The sequence below is a fragment of the Protopterus annectens genome, chromosome 7.part0 (genome assembly GCF_019279795.1).
Source record: "Protopterus annectens isolate FY-2018-M chromosome 7.part0, PAN1.0, whole genome shotgun sequence".
Taxonomy (NCBI): Eukaryota; Metazoa; Chordata; order Ceratodontiformes; family Protopteridae; genus Protopterus; species Protopterus annectens.
The window spans coordinates 1,514,287,967-1,514,306,072 of record NC_056739.1 but is presented as its reverse complement, the minus strand read 5'-3'; the positions used below and the strand labels follow the sequence as shown (position 1 = coordinate 1,514,306,072).

The window sequence follows — 18,106 nt, the reverse complement described above, 5'->3', positions numbered from 1 at the left end:
TTTGAATAAAGTGCAGTTTAACTTCACATAGCTATACTATTTAGCAGGCTTAATGTGTGCAGCAAGAGCTGCTTACCAAATCCTGCTGAATTAAGAGGACAATGATTATACACTGAGGGTTTTTGTTTATTTGTATGTTAACCATGAGAGCCAATTTGACACATGTCCCTCTTTTTGACAGCAGCCCATGATCATTTTCTGCTTAAAGTACACAAGTGTACTATTCAGGAATCAAACTCAGTACTACTGAAGGCAAGATTAATGGCAGAAAAATATTAGACCCATGATGACAAACCAAACAGATCATGAATTCACCTTCTCTTTCTAGGTTTGCAGGAAAAATGTGCCATTTTGCTGGAAGATAGATGATGACAAAGCCAGAATCAACTCAACTGACTCTTAGGAAGCCCCAGAATGATTCTTAGATCATGAGAAGTTTGTGTGTTATTTTAGACCAGCATTTCCTCAGCAGAAAGTACAGTTGTGTACACTTACCATAAATGTAGCTGTTCGAGTGTATTCACTACTGCAGTCATCACACTTGGGTTATCTGCCTGCAGGTAGCCCTCAGTCAGCCTGAATACCAGAGTCTTGGGATTTCTGTATCGGATGCTGTCACCTCTTCCATGACATCAGGTTGTCAGGGGTATAAAACATGCAGCTGATGCCATTACATCAGTTTTTATTGCCCCAGATGTCAAGAGTCCCCAAAATAGGAAGCAATCACATGGTGTGGAACACCTCCAGTAAAAAGTAAATACCATTTCCATAAGATATGGCCAAAAAAGTGGATAGGTAGAAAGTATAGAAAACACAGGGGGCTGGAGGGAGGGTAACCAGGACTGCAACAGTGAATACACTCGAACATCTACAGTTATGGTAATTGTACACAACTGTACTATGTTCTTCGTGTTTCACTGTTTCAGTCATCACACTTGGGTTGATTCCTAAAGCTGAGGAAGGGTGGAGGCAGTCAAGAAGTATTAGGGCTGGCTAGCAGGCCTTGTAAGACTGCTATGGAAAATCCAGCTCTGGATTTAGAAAAGATAGGTAAGTGGTAATGCTTGGTGAAGGTGTGTACAGAACTCCAGGTTGCAGCTTCCAGGATGTCCCTGGTAGGGACTCCCCTGAGAAATGCTGTAGGGGTTGAGGTAGCCCTAGTGGAATGAGGTCTGATCCCTTGTGGGATTGGTTTTCCATGGTGTTTGTAGCAGAAATGGATACAATTTGCTATCCATTTAGAAATGGTTTGCTTTGAAATGGCCTTGCCCTCTGCCCCTGGTAGCAAAGCTGACTAGCAGCTGGTCAGATTTTCTGAAAGGTTTATTCCTGTCAAGGTAGAATCTGAGCTGTCTGTGCATGTCCAAGGAGTGCACAATCCTTTCCCCTTTATTCCGAGGATTAGGAAAAAAGGTTGGTAAGTGGATGGACTGGTTTAAAGCCACACTGGATACCACCTTGGGCATAAATGATGGGTTAGTCCTGAGGGAAACCCTGTCCGCATGGAAGATAATGAAGGGTTCCACAGCCATAAGGGCCTGTAACTCAGACACTCTTCTTGCTGAAGTGATGGCTAGAAGTAAGGCTGTTTTCCAAGAGATGGATTTTAACTCTGCTATAGCAGCAGGCTCAAAAGGGGGGAGTTTGAACTTTTCTAGTACAAAGTTAAGGTCCCAGGCAGGAGTGGGAGGTCTCCTTGGGGGTCTTAAATTGTTAGCTCTTCTCAGGAACTGTTTGATCAGAGGGTGAGAGAAGAGGGGTGGTTCAGTATTGTAATGAGCTGAGATGGCAGGGTATGTCCTGGTAATCATAGGGGTCAGAGTCATCAGACTCATGGTCTGTAGAATCAGAAGGAAAATCAATTCTTTGTCTTTTAGAGAGGGAAGGCTGGCTTCCCCTAATTAAAATAATACGGTCTTCAGCAATTCTAAGCATTTGTTTTTGTGGCATGGGAGCTTGAGAATGTGCTTTGGTTATTGGTTTCCTAGGCATAGTGCGAATTCTGGGCCTGAGAAATTTGGTAGTTTTAGTTATTAACAAAGTAGTCAGTTTAATATGAAAACAGAAGGTCTGAATACACCCTCAGAAGCTGTTGCCTGCACAGCGGCTCTGGACCCATCCAAGGTAGAGACATCTGCAGGTTCCATAGTCGAAGAACCATCTTGCGGCATACCTGACTCTAAATGGGTCTCAGTAGAGGCCTGCAAATCTGTAGAAGCAGGTAACGGGCTGCAAAAGTGCTTCGCTAAGTACTGGTGGACTGGCGACTAGCTTAACAGAAGCGTTGTCGGCAGTTTTGGACCTATGCAGTCTGTCTCTGTCTTTATCCTTGCATTGTTTTGGAAGATCAGTAATTGGATGGCTTATCGAAGCCATTTCAGAATATGGAGAACAAGAGTGAATGAATTTAGAGACAAAAATAGCCCGATGACGAATAGTTCGGGCGTTGAACAAGGCACAAAACCAACAGTGAGGGACATCGTGGTCTAGGCCTAAACAGGTGATGCAGTAAGAATGAAAATCATATTTTCTTTCCACAAGCAAGACAATTGTTAACTTTTTTTGACATCGGTTAGAGCAAGAAAAAAGGACCCCCAACGGAGTACTTAGCTTTAGAAGACTTCAGGTTTGAAACTCGAAAAACAAAAATTTCAGGTAGTGGCTGACTGGCACTTGTGAACTGCTTCTGCTTCGGGGTCCTGCATGGTAAGAAAAGCTGATGTAATGGCATTGGCTGCATGTTTATACCCCTGACGACCTGACATCGTGGAAGAGGTGACAGCATCCGACAGAGAAATCCCTAGACTCTGGTATTCGGGCCAACTGAGGGCTACCTGCAGGCAGATAACCCAAGTGTGATGACTGCAACAATGAAACATGAAGAACATCAACTGTATCTTCTTCCAAATGCTTTGGTCTTTGCAAACCCTTGGACCAATGAAAAACCCTGTTTGAAATGTTGCATTTGATATAGTTACAGTAAGTGAAAAACAACCAAAGCTATGCATACTATATGCACTAAAATAAATTAGCTCCCTTCCTCAAAACAAATGCCCCCAAATAAATTAGCATTTTAGTATCAATGTCTGTCATGAAATTAATAAAATATTTCCAATAAAAAGAAAATGGAAAAAAATATTACAGTCAGTCAGAAAATCATGTTACTGGCAAAAATGGGCACAGTCCTAAATAATAATTCAAATAACATTAAACTACATAAAATATAACCAAAATTATAAACCTGAATATAAAAACAAGTAGCAGGAGTCGAACACGGCTGAAATGTCACTCTTTGTTTGAAAACTTAGGAACGAGCAGCAGCAAAGAATAAATGAAATAATTTATTGACAGGACGAGTTAGCGCTTTCACCTTCTATGGCTTCTTCAGACTCATATAAAAAGCTCAAGTAATAGTACAGTTAAATAGCCAAAAAGGCGGGAAATTCAACATTCAATTAAAAATTAACAATGCTAATGAACCATACTTAACATAAAACCACATGTATAAAAAACAAATATCTTGGAATCTAATTTGTAAACAATATTATGTAGCTTACATTAAAACATAATAGCAATAACATGGACAGTATTTACGTATAACCTTTAAGCTTTCTCATTTTCAAAAAAGGTTTAACAGAGAACATAGTGTTAAGACCAGGTTTCACATCTGAATGTAGCTTCAATATCCAAATGTTCTCCCTACTCTCTGTGTAGTTCTTGATGTCCCCTCCTCTGATATTAGAATACACCTGTTCAATTATCCTGAATTTAAATGTATGTTTAATACCAAACTCTATGACATGTCTAGCCAATGCATTGGTCTTCTGTATCATCCTGATACTATATAAGTGTTCACGTATACGATCCTTCAAGCGTCTGTTAGTCTTACCTACATAAAATGACTCACAAGCTTGGCATGTGGCTAAATAAATCACATTAGTGGTAAGACAATCTCCATGGACTCTGAAATTGTAATTATACCCAGTGACAGGTTGTATAAAGACATTGTCTAGATCAATATACGAACAAAAGTTGCATCGTCCACAGATATATGTACCTACAGGCAAATTAGTGAAAGTTGATGTATGCTGTCCTCTATCACATAATATATTCTTCAAATTCTTCTTGTTTCTGTACCTGAAACATGGAGCATCACCCAAGATCTCTTTTATATGTGAATCTACCATCAAGATGTTCCAATGAGATCTAATAACATCCTTAATAGGTCCTACGTCTTGGGTGTAGAGTATGGAAAATGCTGTCTTATTTATACTATTATTCTCTTTCTGAGTAGCTAAATTCCCATTATCAGAAAAGTATGGGGCTGCTGAACTCTGTCTTAAAAAAGGAATGTCCGTTATACCTTTGGATATATCAACGTCCCTATAACCTCTATCTAATAACCTTTCACGAAGATCACCTAGGTCCCTTACATACCCTGTTTGACTTGAATTGTATCTGGAGACCCTCATGGCCTGTCCCCTAACTATATTGTTGAATACATATTGTGGATGCATACTAAAATGATGTAATAAAGTATTCTTATGACAAGGCTTCCTAAACAGCCCTGTGTTGATAAGTCCACAAGGCAATTTTTCAACATATACATCCAAGAAGGGTATCTAAGTAAAAGAAACTTCATGGCTGAACTTCAAGTATGTAGTAGCTGTATTAATCAGTCCAATGAATGTTTGTAAATCATCCATAGTGCCTTTCCATAAAAGGAAAAGGTCATTTACGAATCGTCTGTACAACAAGACGTGTTCTCCAAAAGTTGGCAACTGATGCATGTAATCAAGTTCCCACTGTGCCATGAATAAGTTGGCGTAGCTATTGGCACAGGATGTGCCCATAGCTATGCCATCTTTTTGTAAAAAACATTTCCCCTGAAAACAGAAGAGGTTATTGTATAACACTAATTGTAAAATGGACATGAGTAAATTAATTTCAATGTCAGACTGATCAGATTCTCTAATTAAGTATCGATGAACCATTTCCATGCCAATCTCATTGGGAATAACTGTGAATAGAGAATGTACATCCATGGTAACAAAAATTACATCCTTGATATCCACTAAGTTATTAAGATAGTCATAAAGATCTAACAAAAATTGTTTGGTATCTCTTAAGATGTACCTATTGCTATCAACAACTGGCCGCAAGTCTTTTTCTATATAGATGGATAAAGGTTCAGTTATCCACCCTCTGCCAGAAACAATTGGCCTCAGGGGGGGATCAAACAGATCCTTATGAATTTTAGGTAAGCCATTTATTATGGGAAGCATAGGTGTTGGTACATCTAAGAACATAAACAACCTGTAATCAATCATGTTACTATTTAAAAGACCTAATAAAAACATGTGCACCTTGTGTGAGTAGAACTTGACCAAATCAAGCTCTATAGGTGTATAAAATTGTGCATTGTTTAACATAGATAGCATCTTTTTAACATAATCATCAGTGTCCATTATAACAAAACCCCCACCTTTGTCAGCAGGTCTAATACATATCAATGGATCCCTGCTTAACTGTTTCAATGCTTCATTCTCTGTGAAAGTTAAATTGTATTTAATGCGACCATTATTACATTTATTATCTCTCATTCTATACAGATCATCTTCCACCAATTTACTGAAAGCTGTTAGAAGTGGGTGTAAAGGTGGTGTGAAAGTACTCGGACAGTGAAAACTATTAAAAGGAAGGCGGTCAGAGCCATCTTTAAAAGTTAAACGTAAGGAAAGATTCCTCACATAAAGTTTAAAATCACGCATAGTCTCTTCAAATGTACTTTTTGTTGTAGGGATGAAAGAAAGACCCTTAGATAACACTGATAATTCATCAATACTAAGTGGTCTAGAAGAGAGGTTATAAACTATGTCTGAGGCTGTGTTTTGCCTCTCCCTTTGTCTTCCCACATCCTCTTGATGTTCTTGTTCGGAAAGCTGTCGAACGATTGCTTCCGTTTCTGTCTGCCCCTGCTCATTGATCGTCCTCTCCCTTCTCCCTTGATCTCCCTGATGGGAAAAGGATGTACTAAATTAAAACCCAGGGCTGAGTTGCCATTAGTTGGAACAATATTATTGTCTGAAACGGCATTGTGCCTGGGTTGAATATTGGTCTTACTACGTACAACAGGTGTGTTTGAAGGAGAATGATTGGGAGACCTATCCGAGTTGTGAGATACAATAATTCCATCTGATGTACAGTTAGCAACAGTACTACTGGTATCTTGGTTGTCATCGATCTCGGCATCCACGCCAAAAGTACTTGCATTACTATTAACAATTATGTTAGAAGAGCAATTGTCTGTTGTGCCTGGTGGCACTTTATTACCTCTGAAGGACTCAGTGTTATTAACGTCTAAATTAGACGTATTATTGTCTCGAGTGGGAATAGGCAATGCATTAGCTATAGTAGGAGTAGTGTCTCTCATGTTTCCAGCAGCATTAAATTCAGTGGTAGCCCTGTTAGTCCTGGGCCAAGTAAAGATATTACCCAATTTAAAATCAGTGATATCTCATTGTAACTTGTTCTTTTTCTGTGAGAGAAGCCTTCTCTCATACTGATAAACATTGTCTAAGGTAATATTAAGGCTTTCATCCAGTAAAAGACCGGAGAAGCGTTCACAAAGTCCCACATATTGTTCATTAACTTTTAACCTTAGTGCCTCTTCAATAGGTGTAAAAAAATCATTGAGAAGCTGCATATATTTCAAACTTACTTCAAGATTTAATTGCTGCCAACGACATAGCAGCTCAGGATATGTTGTTCCAGTTGTCGGCATTTTCAGTACGCGTAGACCCCTAGGAGCTACTCGTCTCTGAATGCATACTTCAAAATGCATACGTTGGTATTGGAGGCGTTTCAATTTTTGTAAATCCATTTCTAGTATATCCAAAGCAGTCAGTAACTCTTCTCTATTAAGCACGGTTTCAGAAGCATCACCAATAATGCCATTATCCTCATAAAGTGTAAGAGGATTGATACGTTTACGCAAACACTCAGCAAAACGCTGAGATGTGGATCTGGTCGCAGTGATTGACTCATCAGTTCTTCTGATGACGTATGGTAATTCCAACACATCTTGTAAGCTCTCAGCCATGTTTCCGCAAAAATAGTCAATACAGATAAATGAATAAAACAAAACGAAAGCGGAATAAACGACTCTTCAAATGTCAGTGTGAAAATGAATATAAAAACAAGTAGCAGGAGTCGAACACAGCTGAAATGTCACTCTTTGTTTGAAAACTCAGGAACGAGCAGCAGCAAAGAATAAGTGAAATAATTTATTGACAGGACGAGTTAGCGCTTTCACATTCTATGGCTTCTTCAGACTCATATAAAAAGCTCAAGTAATAGTACAGTTAAATAGCCAAAAAGGCGGGAAATTCAACATTCAATTAAAATTAACAATGCTAATGAACCATACTTAACATAAAACCACATGTATAAAAAACAAATATCTTGGAATCTAAACTGGCATGGAAATGGTTCATCAATACTTAATTAGAGAATCTGATCTGTGTGACATTGAAATTAAGTTACTCATGTCCCTTTTACAATTAGTGTTATACAATAACCTCTTCTGTTTTCAGGGGAAATGTTTTTTACAAAAAGATGGCGTAGCTATGGGCACATCCTGTGCCAATAGCTACGCCAACTTATTCATGGCACAGTGGGAACTTGATTACATGCATCAGTTGCCAACTTTTGGAGAACACGTCTTATTTTACAGACAATTCGTAGATGACCTTTTCCTTTTATGGAAAGGCACTATGGATGATTTACAAACATCCATTGGACTGATTAATACAGCTACTACATACTTGAAGTTCAGCCATGAAGTTTCTTTTACTAATATACCCTTCTTGGATGTATATGTTGAAAAATTGCCTTGTGGACTTATCAACACAGGGCTGTTTAGGAAGCCCTGTCATAAGAATACTTTATTACATCATTTTAGTATGCATCCACAATATGTATTCAACAATATAGTTAGGGGACAGGCCATGAGGGTCTCCAGATACAATCCAAGTCATGCAGGATATGTAAGGGACCTAGGTGATCTTCGTGAAAGGTTATTAGATAGAGGTTATAGGGACGTTGATATATCCAAAGGTATAACGGACATTCCTTTTTTAAGACAGAGTTCAGCAGCCCCATACTTTTCTGATAATGGGAATTTAGCTACTCAGAAAGAGAATAATAGTATAAATAAGACAGCATTTTCCATACTCTACACCCAAGACGTAGGACCTATTAAGGATGCTATTAGATCTCATTGGAACATCTTGATGGTAGATTCACATATAAAAGAGATCTTGGGTGGTGTTCCATGTTTCAGGTACAGAAACAAGAAGAATTTGAGGAATATATTATGTGATAGAGGACAGCATACATCAACTTTCACTAATTTGCCTGTAGGTACATATATCTGTGGATGATGCAACTTTTGTTCGTATATTGATCTAGACAATGTCTTTATACATCCTGTCACTGGGTATAATTACAATTTCAGAGTCCATGGAGATTGTCTTACCACTAATGTGATTTATTTAGCCACATGCCAAGCTTGTGAGTCATTTTATGTAGGTAAGACTAACAGACGCTTGAAGGATCGTATACGTGAACACTTATATAGTATCAGGATGATACAGAAGACCAATGCATTGGCTAGACATATCATAGAGTTTGGTATTAAACATACATTTAAATTCAGGATAATTGAACAGGTGTATTCTAATATCAGAGGAGGGGACATCAAGAACTACACAGAGAGTAGGGAGAACATTTGGATATTGAAGCTACATTCAGATATGAAACCTGGTCTTAACACTATGTTCTCTGTTAAACCTTTTTTGAAAATGAGAAAGCTTAAAGGTTATACGTAAATACTGTCCATGTTATTGCTATTATGTTTTAATGTAAGCTACATAATATTGTTTACAAATTAGATTCCAAGATATTTGTTTTTTATACATGTGGTTTTATGTTAAGTATGGTTCATTAGCATTGTTAATTTTTAATTGAGTGGTGAATTTCCCACTTTTTGGCTATTTAACTGTACTATTACTTGAGCTTTTTAAATGAGTCTGAAGAAGCCATAGAAGGTGAAAGCGCTAACTCGTCCTGTCAATAAATTATTTCATTTATTCTTTGCTGCTGCTCGTTCCTGAGTTTTCAAACAAAGAGTGACATTTCAGCTGTGTTCGACTCCTGCTACTTGTTTTTATATTCATTTTCACACTGACATTTGAGGAGTCGTTTATTCCGCTTTCGTTTTGTTTTATTCATAAAATTATAAACCTAATAAATCATAACATGACCTTTATTAAACTATTGAAGTAAAACCAAAAGTATATATCTTAAAAAATCAGAACAGGAATAGAAAAGCACTCACTTGGGATTCCATTAAAAAGAACATACAGAAACCACCTAGTGCCCCATTAAGTAAATGGATTTCCTTCATTTGCTTTTATCTATGAATGTATTGTTTCTTGTTGAACATATTTGCTTGATCCATTTTTATCATATTTGTTTGATCACTACATTTTGTAACAATTATGTGGGTTTGAAATTTACTACTTTTTAATGATGTTGAGATCTCAGCATCCGTGTTAGAGAATTTATTTAATGCTTTAAATGGTCACATTTTATTTGACTTGAAATCAAATTAGAGTGAAAATGATAAAGCAATGGTATAAAAGATAAGGTGTTTAGATCATATATGCATCATGCAAGTTACCTGCAATATTGGACAAGAATTTATGCTTAAAGCTATTTAGTTATTATTATAGTGGGACCAATAAAGAATTGAAGCAAACAGAACAGCTACTACATCCACACACCCATTTCACATGATTGGTAAACATCAACTTGAAATGGATGGGCTATAGCAAAGCAATAAAAGAAAGAAAAAATAAATGAATATATAAGGATATAGTTTGTGCAATGTAAGAAATATCTTGTACTACAAACTTAGTGGAAAAGATTTGCAGTAAGTAGTTTTTACATTTTAACACAGATTTAGCAAAATATTTTTTTCACGTATCCTTTGTCCATCTTTTATTGAATAAATTATTGCATAGTGTTATCTCTCAAATGTATATGTCTATTACGGTTGTTATACCTTTCACATATAACATCATAGCATAATATCTTACAAAAAAACTTTCTTAGCAACTGTAATAAATCTAACTATAATCTTAATAATACTATCCATTGTTTTACTATTTCAAAACCTTATATAATTTCTCACTTAATGAAGCTTTAAATGAGACAAAAATATAAAAATAAATAGCTACATCTCTGCATTTTAAACCTTTACTTGTTCTGTAGACATACACTCAAATTCAGGCCCTTGAGCCTCTTTTGCCCACATAATTTAAACAACACATGTACTTAGGTAACTTCATTTGTCACCCATTCTGTGATGAACAACTCAGGAAGCTCAATGAATAAATGTCAGAGATCCTTCACCATAACCAAAAGAACAAATAAAATAACCATAGCACTTTTTTGACATGACTAGCTAAATGCTTTTGTATATGCTTCTTCAAGTTCAAATCTGACTTGAAGAAGCATATGTTTAGTTACCCATTCAGTGTCATCTGGTCTAAAACAATACCATCTTGATTTATAGAGCATTTACAATAAACATTCAGAATTATTTGCATGGCTGGTCCAACACTCTCCGGACCTCCTAGTGGCTACTGAAACATGGTTAAGCCAATAAGCAAAAATGAAGAAATTGTACCCCCAGACTATAACTAGACAAAAAAAATGAGAAAGTAAGCTATATTATATAAAAATAGTATAAACATTAATGCATTACACTAAGGAATCCCTCAGTCTTATAGATGCTTTCATCTCTTCATCTAAACAATCACAAGTCCATAGTGATTGCAGAGTTATGCAATCCAACTAGCAACACTATATCAACCCTAGAAGATATTCCATATTAAATGTCTCACCACATTCACCAAGAGACCAGCATTGTGGGTGATTTTAACATAGTCTAGCTTACTATTAAGTCAAATAATCCTACACATTTCACACAATTTTATGGTTTCACTCAGCTAATTCTGCTAGGAAACCGATATTAGATTAGATCTTCATGACTGTTCCGAATATAATTTCTGCTGCAGGCACTCAACCTGAAACCATAAGTGATCACCTTCCTGCCTTTATAATCAGAAATCAGAAACACAATCACCATGAACACCACTACGATGTTGTCAGAAATCTCAACAATTTCCATTTAATTTCATTAACACTCTGTTTATGCACAATTGGAATTTACTATATATATATATATATATATATATATATATATATATATATATATATATTGCCATTAGATACAGCTGTATTAAACTTTAGCAATGTTTCCTTACCTATACTAAACAGGTTTGCTCTGAGAACCATAGGATTGAAGGCAAATCCAGCAACCTGGCTTACTTAAAAAAGAATTAATGAAAAGTAGGAATAGGTCTTGGTTATACGATAAAATATATGCTAACCAACAACTCCAACAGCTCAATTAAAGAAGAAAAATAAATGACTACATACATTTTCAAGAAAAGCAGTCAAATCCTAAAAACCTTAGACTTCAAAAATAATCTTTTGCATCCAGATAGAATCCCCCAAATCACCCCATCTACAATGGAACCAAATGACACTTTACCAACACAGACAAACCCGCATTTTATCCAATCAGTACTCTCTCTCTCTTTAAAATCAATAACAGTTCTTCATATCATACTGCACCAGCAGTGAACAATTATAGCATAGGTTTCTCTCTTCAACATGTAGTTACGTTTGTGATTAAAAAGCATGATGTAAACTTAAATCTACAACTATTGCTCCTGATCAAATCAAGATTCTAGCTTACCCTGTGTCGATACTTATTAAGCATTCTATCAAAGAAAACTATTTACCAGAACTTTGGTCAAAATCTTATCATATCCTTACATGAGGATGCGTCATCCACTGATCTCTTTAGTTACACAGCAATTGCAGTCTTATTACCTTTATCTAAAACACATGGCAAATGTGTCCATTCACAATTCTGAAAATAGTTCACTGATAATAATCTCTCCCCCCAACATAACATGGTTTAGGCCCAACCGTAGAACAACTACTGTTCTATTAAGCTTCACAGACACAATAAATCAAATACAAATTCATGTAATCTTGTTTTCACTGTTTTCTTGGATCTAAGGTTCTTACCATTGTCTACCACCATAAACTCCTTCATAAACTATTCTAACTAGGTGTAAATCAGTCATCTCTCAACTTGTTCAAAATCTATATTTCTAATAGACAATAGACTGGAAAATGAAAACAGATTTACTTTTTCACTATTGGGAATATTTTTGTTCCCTTGGTAATGTGACAGCTTGGTTGAAGGAAAAATTAGGGATTTTCTTCAGAAGGGGGGAAAATATTCAGAATTTTATAGTCAGGAGTAAATTTACTATGCCTTCCATGTGTTTAGAACATAGAGTATTACCTAGTGGGACTTCCATGTGTGGTAGGTGTAAGGCATGTACGTTTGTGGTTAGGAGTTTTCCACAAATTAATAATATATTTTTTAATACATGGGATCATTTTACTTGTAATTCTGAGGGTGTTATTTATGCCCTCAGATGTCCTTGTAATCAATTTTATATTGGAGAGACCAAGAGGTTATTCAAAGTTGGACTGATGGAACATGCAAGGGATATTAGTAATAGGAAAGAAGAAAGTTCTGTTGCAATGCACTTTAAAAAGTTTCATCAGGGCAGTAATGAGGGGTTAAAAGGAACAGTGCTAGAGAAAATTAATCTGTCTCATTTTGATGTAAATAATTTTAAAAAACAGTTATTATCCAAAGAGGCTGTCTATATTTTAAAGTTTGGCGCTTTATACCCTCATGGGTTAAATGAGGAACTGAACTGGAGAGTATAAATTTAATTTCTTTATTGTTTTATTGCATTGTTTAAAAAATTTTTAGCTTCCTAAGTGGATAATTAATTATTCAATTATTGCTTGTTAGTTTTATATAAAATGTATGTGCTTTTGTGGTTCTTTACTCCTTGAAGGCTACGACCGAGATGTCAGAGGAAAAGAACTTGTTATAATAAAACTTTTGGATCACTGTCTGGTTGCAATTTACTTTTTCACCTTACCCATATCTTTTGGTATGCCTCAAGGATCAACATTGGGGCCCTTACTATTTAATTATTGCATTTCATCAATCATCTACATACTGCCTCTTTTCATGCCTCTCTTGTTCAATATGCAGATGAATCTGCTCTCATCTGTTAAGCTAAAACCTTATCCTTTCTTCAAGAAGTTACACAACAGTCTTTTTTGCAATCAAAAATTGGCTTGATGACTCAACTTCTCCTTAATGAAAAAAGAACTAGATTAATGCTATTCACCCCAAACTAATTCTCCTCTTAATAACTTCAAATAACTCCATCAAAACTGAACTAGTCACTCAAGCTAAAGTACTTGGTGTCATCAGTGAACACCTGAAACTTTATCAACATATCCACAAAAAACAATAAAACTCATCAAAAACTGTGATCATTATGCAGAATAAAACCTCACTTAATTGACTCCATTAGAGAAATATTGTAACTGCCTACCTGCTTCCATCTCTTCTCTATGACTCTCCAATCTTCACAAACCTTCACTCTGATTAATTACAAAACTTGCACAATGCTATAACAAAGTGGTTAAATTTGAAAAATTTGCCTTGCTAAGCTCATCAATGTACTGCTCTCAAAGATTTATATTGATTAGAGTTATTCCATATTCTTACTTCCCTTTTACAAGGGTGGAGTTTCATCCGTTATAATATTGAAAATGTTAAGCCTGTAAGTTTAACAAGCTTTATTAGTAAATTATATGAATGGATCAATGATACAAGGTAAGTTCCTCATCACCATATTATAAAGATGATGAAAAATTAGGTTTTATATGTATATAATTAAATGTATCAAGAATTGGTTATCTAATAGAACTATGAAGGTTTGTTTTCAGGGCCATAAAATAAACAAACAAACAAATAAATAAATAAATAAAGTAAGTAAGGGTATTCTCCAGGGCTTAGTTTTATGTGCTCGTTTATTTTTCCATATCTTCTTTTTCTAGTGGTGGGTAAATGTTCTGTTTTTAGAAATTTGCTGAGAATGCCAAAATAGCAGTGGTTGCTACATCCACCAAGGGTCAATATGAGGTTCAAAACTATTTGGATAGACTTTCTCAATGGACTCAGGTACATGACATGCAGTTTAATGAATTAAAGTGTAGACTTTTCCACATCTGTAGAAGCACTTATCATTGTAGTATTATCAGCACCAGAAGTGAGGAAAGGTATATGAAGATTGGGATATTAGTATTGATAACAATTTAAGCTTTGGACGGCAGGTAAATAAGATAGTGAGGAAGACATATTCAGTTATTAGGACCTTATTAAGGACTGGTAGTTTTTTGGGTGAATCAGTTATGTCCCTATTTATAAGTCAGTTATTAGACTGATAATGGAATGTTTTTTGTGTTTGTACTAGAGCAGATACTGATAGATTGGGAAAACGTACAGAAATTATTTACAAGAAAGATTAGAGGATACTCTGATTTACCATATATAGACAGACTTGGAGGCTTAGTCTTTTTTCAGTTTATTATAAACAAGTATGGGGGTATATTTAAATTTAAAAAATGAGATTATTGACTGTCTTATTCGTGTACATTTTTTAAAACTCAGAAGGTGCTCAAAGCGTAATGAATACATATGGATCTAAAAGTCATGCACTCTAAATTAGGTACTGCATATTTTATGGCTAGAGCTGGAAGATAATAAAAAAATTATTTTGGTGGAGATTAGGCATGCCGGAAATGTTCATATTTTTAAAGTAAGATTAATGCATAGAAGGGTGACAGTTTTTTTTTGGATATTATAACTCTAAAGCGTGGCTAGTACTGATCTCTGTTGAGGTCTATGATCAGAACTGAACAATGAATTTTGAAATGCATTCTGTTTACTTCTTTGAGAAAACAGACCCAGTAAAAATAAACATTAATACAGTGAAAAAAATATAATATTCACTTCAGTGGGCAAAATAATGCATAAAAGAAAAAAATATACACCAACATTTTTTAGGTAAATAATTCATAAAGGTCAGACAACTAACATACAGCAATAATAATTCTAGCATGCAACAACACTAACAGTCAAGACCACAATAACCAGCACCTGGATACAGACAGCATGCCAACTAAACATAACTATACAAAATATCTACTCATATACTTTTCATTTCACTGTTTGTATGGAATATGGCTCTATAGGCATACATGACTAATACAAAGACATATATTTAAGTTGCAGATCTAGCCACATTCAGTTCAGCTAGTGAAAATAAAAACATAGTAGACTGCAGTATATTTTTGAGTACTCTTGGATATCCCAAAGTCCAAGACACAACAACCATATAGTTAGTACTTATAAATAGCAGATACAGAGGGCATATCACCCAAATAAATATGTGCTTCCCTACAAAGACACATCATGCATTTATGCTGGTAGTTGGCAGGACAAACAGACTGAATTAAAAAAAGAAAATAACTGATCAAGCACAGAAAAATACCAAACAAAATTAGAAAAAAAGAAAGGCTCAAAGAAACAATATATATATATATATATATATATATATATATATATATTACTATCCTTCATTTAGTAATAATAATAATAACAATAATAAAAAATCTGAGCATTTCATAAAACAATGTAAAAAAGCATTGATCTAATTTAACCATCTTCCTCACTTTATTCGTTATGGAACTGCAACTATTCTTCCATGTATGTGTGATGGCTTGTTTTGCTGCTAATATTATAAATGCTATTAGAATTTGTGTGTATTCTTGGAATCTTTGTCAAGTCAAGCACACAAAATAGTCCAGCACCAGGGAGATATGCAGAATATAAAATTCTTTAATGTGGCAACCCAAAAACAAACAGCAAACCGGTTTTGGCAAAAGTAAAGCCTTCTTCAGTGCATTAGCTAACATGAGTTAACTTCACATTTAAATACTCCAATATTATTTTATTTATTTATTTATTTTATTTTACATTTGTTAACCGGGATGGTCCAACTGGATACATGTCCTTTTTCAGCGGAGGCCCGGGGAGAAAAGCTCCAACAGAGTTACATTGATAATTAGGTACAGTAAATGAGCTGAAAGAACTTAACAAAAACATAGGCTATTTACATACAAGTACAAGACTGCCATTACTATTTCTGAGATTACTACAAATATAACATTAATAACATATTAGCAAGGACGGTAGGCAGTATAATGACATAGATTTAGACAGGATACATATTTCTTTATCACAGTATACAAAGTACTTATCATCTTAGCTAGTTGTTTATGTTTTAGTTAATGGCACAGAGCTAGTCTGGGTTTGAGCAAGGACATAGCCAGTGTGACTTGAAGTGGAGTTTTAGACTATTTTTGAATTGACTTAGAGAAGTTGCAAGCGTGATGTTATTTGGGAGAGAGTTCCATATTTTACCAGTGGTGTTGGCAAATAGCGTCACCACCTAGGTTGAGAGATTTAGTTGTTTGGACAAGGAGTCTGTTTGCTGAGCGAAGGCAGCTTAGATTGGAGTCTGAGTCATTAAGTTTTTAGTGCTGGGGTATTCTCAGGTTGTTTAAGGATTTTGAAGCCCTATATGAGCTCGGACTGAAGAAGAACGTGTGGAGATTCTATCCATCCAAGCTTTTTCAGGTTAGTACAGTGGTGTGTTCTGTAGGGTAGGCCTGTAACGAACCTGGCAATGTGATTATAGCAGGATGAGAGCTTGGCCAGATCAGATTTGTTAAGGTGAGTGAGGACAGGAGAGGCATATAGTAGGGTAGAGAGAAGGTGTGAATGGGCTGTGGCTGCCCTGGCATTCGGGGTAAGGAAGGCTTTAATTCTATATAGGGTCCCAAGTTTCTTGTTGACTGACTTAATGGCTTGGTTGATATGTATATCAAATCTGAGTTTATTGTCAATGTTTACTCCTAATAGCTTTGTATAGGTGTCTGGGGAGATGATGGTCCCATTATTGGATTTTATAGTGAAGTTTTCAGTCGGAGATCTATTGGTTGGGTAGAAGAGAAGTAACTTGGTTTTGTTTGGATTTAAGATCAGGAGATGGTTGGCAAGCCAGTTTTCGACTTTGGTGAAGCTATGTCGGGTGGTAGTTAGTAGATTTGCAAGAGAGGCATTGGAACATATTATAGTCGAGTCATCTGCATATTGAATGCAGGTGGCTTCAGGGATGACTGTTTGGATGTCGTTTATGAAGACTGAAAAGAGGAGAGGTCCTAATATGGAACCTTGAGGAACTCCTATGGTATTTGGTAGTAGGCAGGAGAGCTTGTTTTGCCACATTACTGCTTGTTGTCTCCCAGTGAGGTAAGCTTGAAACCAGTCAAGGGCTGGAGTATCTAGATACAGGGTTTTTAAAGTATATAGAAGTAACTGATGGTTTACCATATCGAAGGCTTTCGATAGGTCCAGGAAGAGAGCGGAGGATATTTTTTATTATTCCGGATAAGATTAATGTTTTCAGTAAAAGAGAGGAGGGCAGTGGTTGTACTATGATGGGGTCTGAATCCATGTTGAGAGTCTGTGAGTAGTTTATTTTGGGTTAGATAGAGCATTAGTTGGTTGTGCATGCACTTTTCCATAATTTTGGCAAGTGGTGATAGTATGGCTATAGGTCTATAGTTGGATAGTTCTGTGGATGAACCTCCTTTTTGGAGTGGAATAACATAGGATATTTTCCAAATTGAGGGGATTGAGGCCTCGGTTATGGTTCTGTTAATTAGGATTGAGATAGGGTAGGCTACGACATCTGCAGCAATTTGCAGGTATTCAGCCGGCAGAAGATCGGCTGAAAGGGTGGTTGGCTTCAGTTTTTGCAAAAGGGATCTGATAAAGGATGTGGACACTGGCTGGAAGTAAAGAGAGTGGTGAGTCGGGTATAGTGTTTATAGAAGTGTGGGGAGGAGAAAGTTGGTTAGCTAATGACTGGATGGTTTCTGTGAAGAAAGT

At 35.9% G+C, this 18,106-nt stretch overlaps 1 protein-coding gene across 4 annotated transcripts in view; it reads right to left on the bottom strand.

Annotated features, from left to right (window-relative positions):
- Positions 1-18,106, bottom strand: part of LOC122807100 (histamine H1 receptor-like) — a 903,201-nt gene that overhangs the window by 8,837 nt on the left and 876,258 nt on the right. The window lies entirely within an intron of this gene.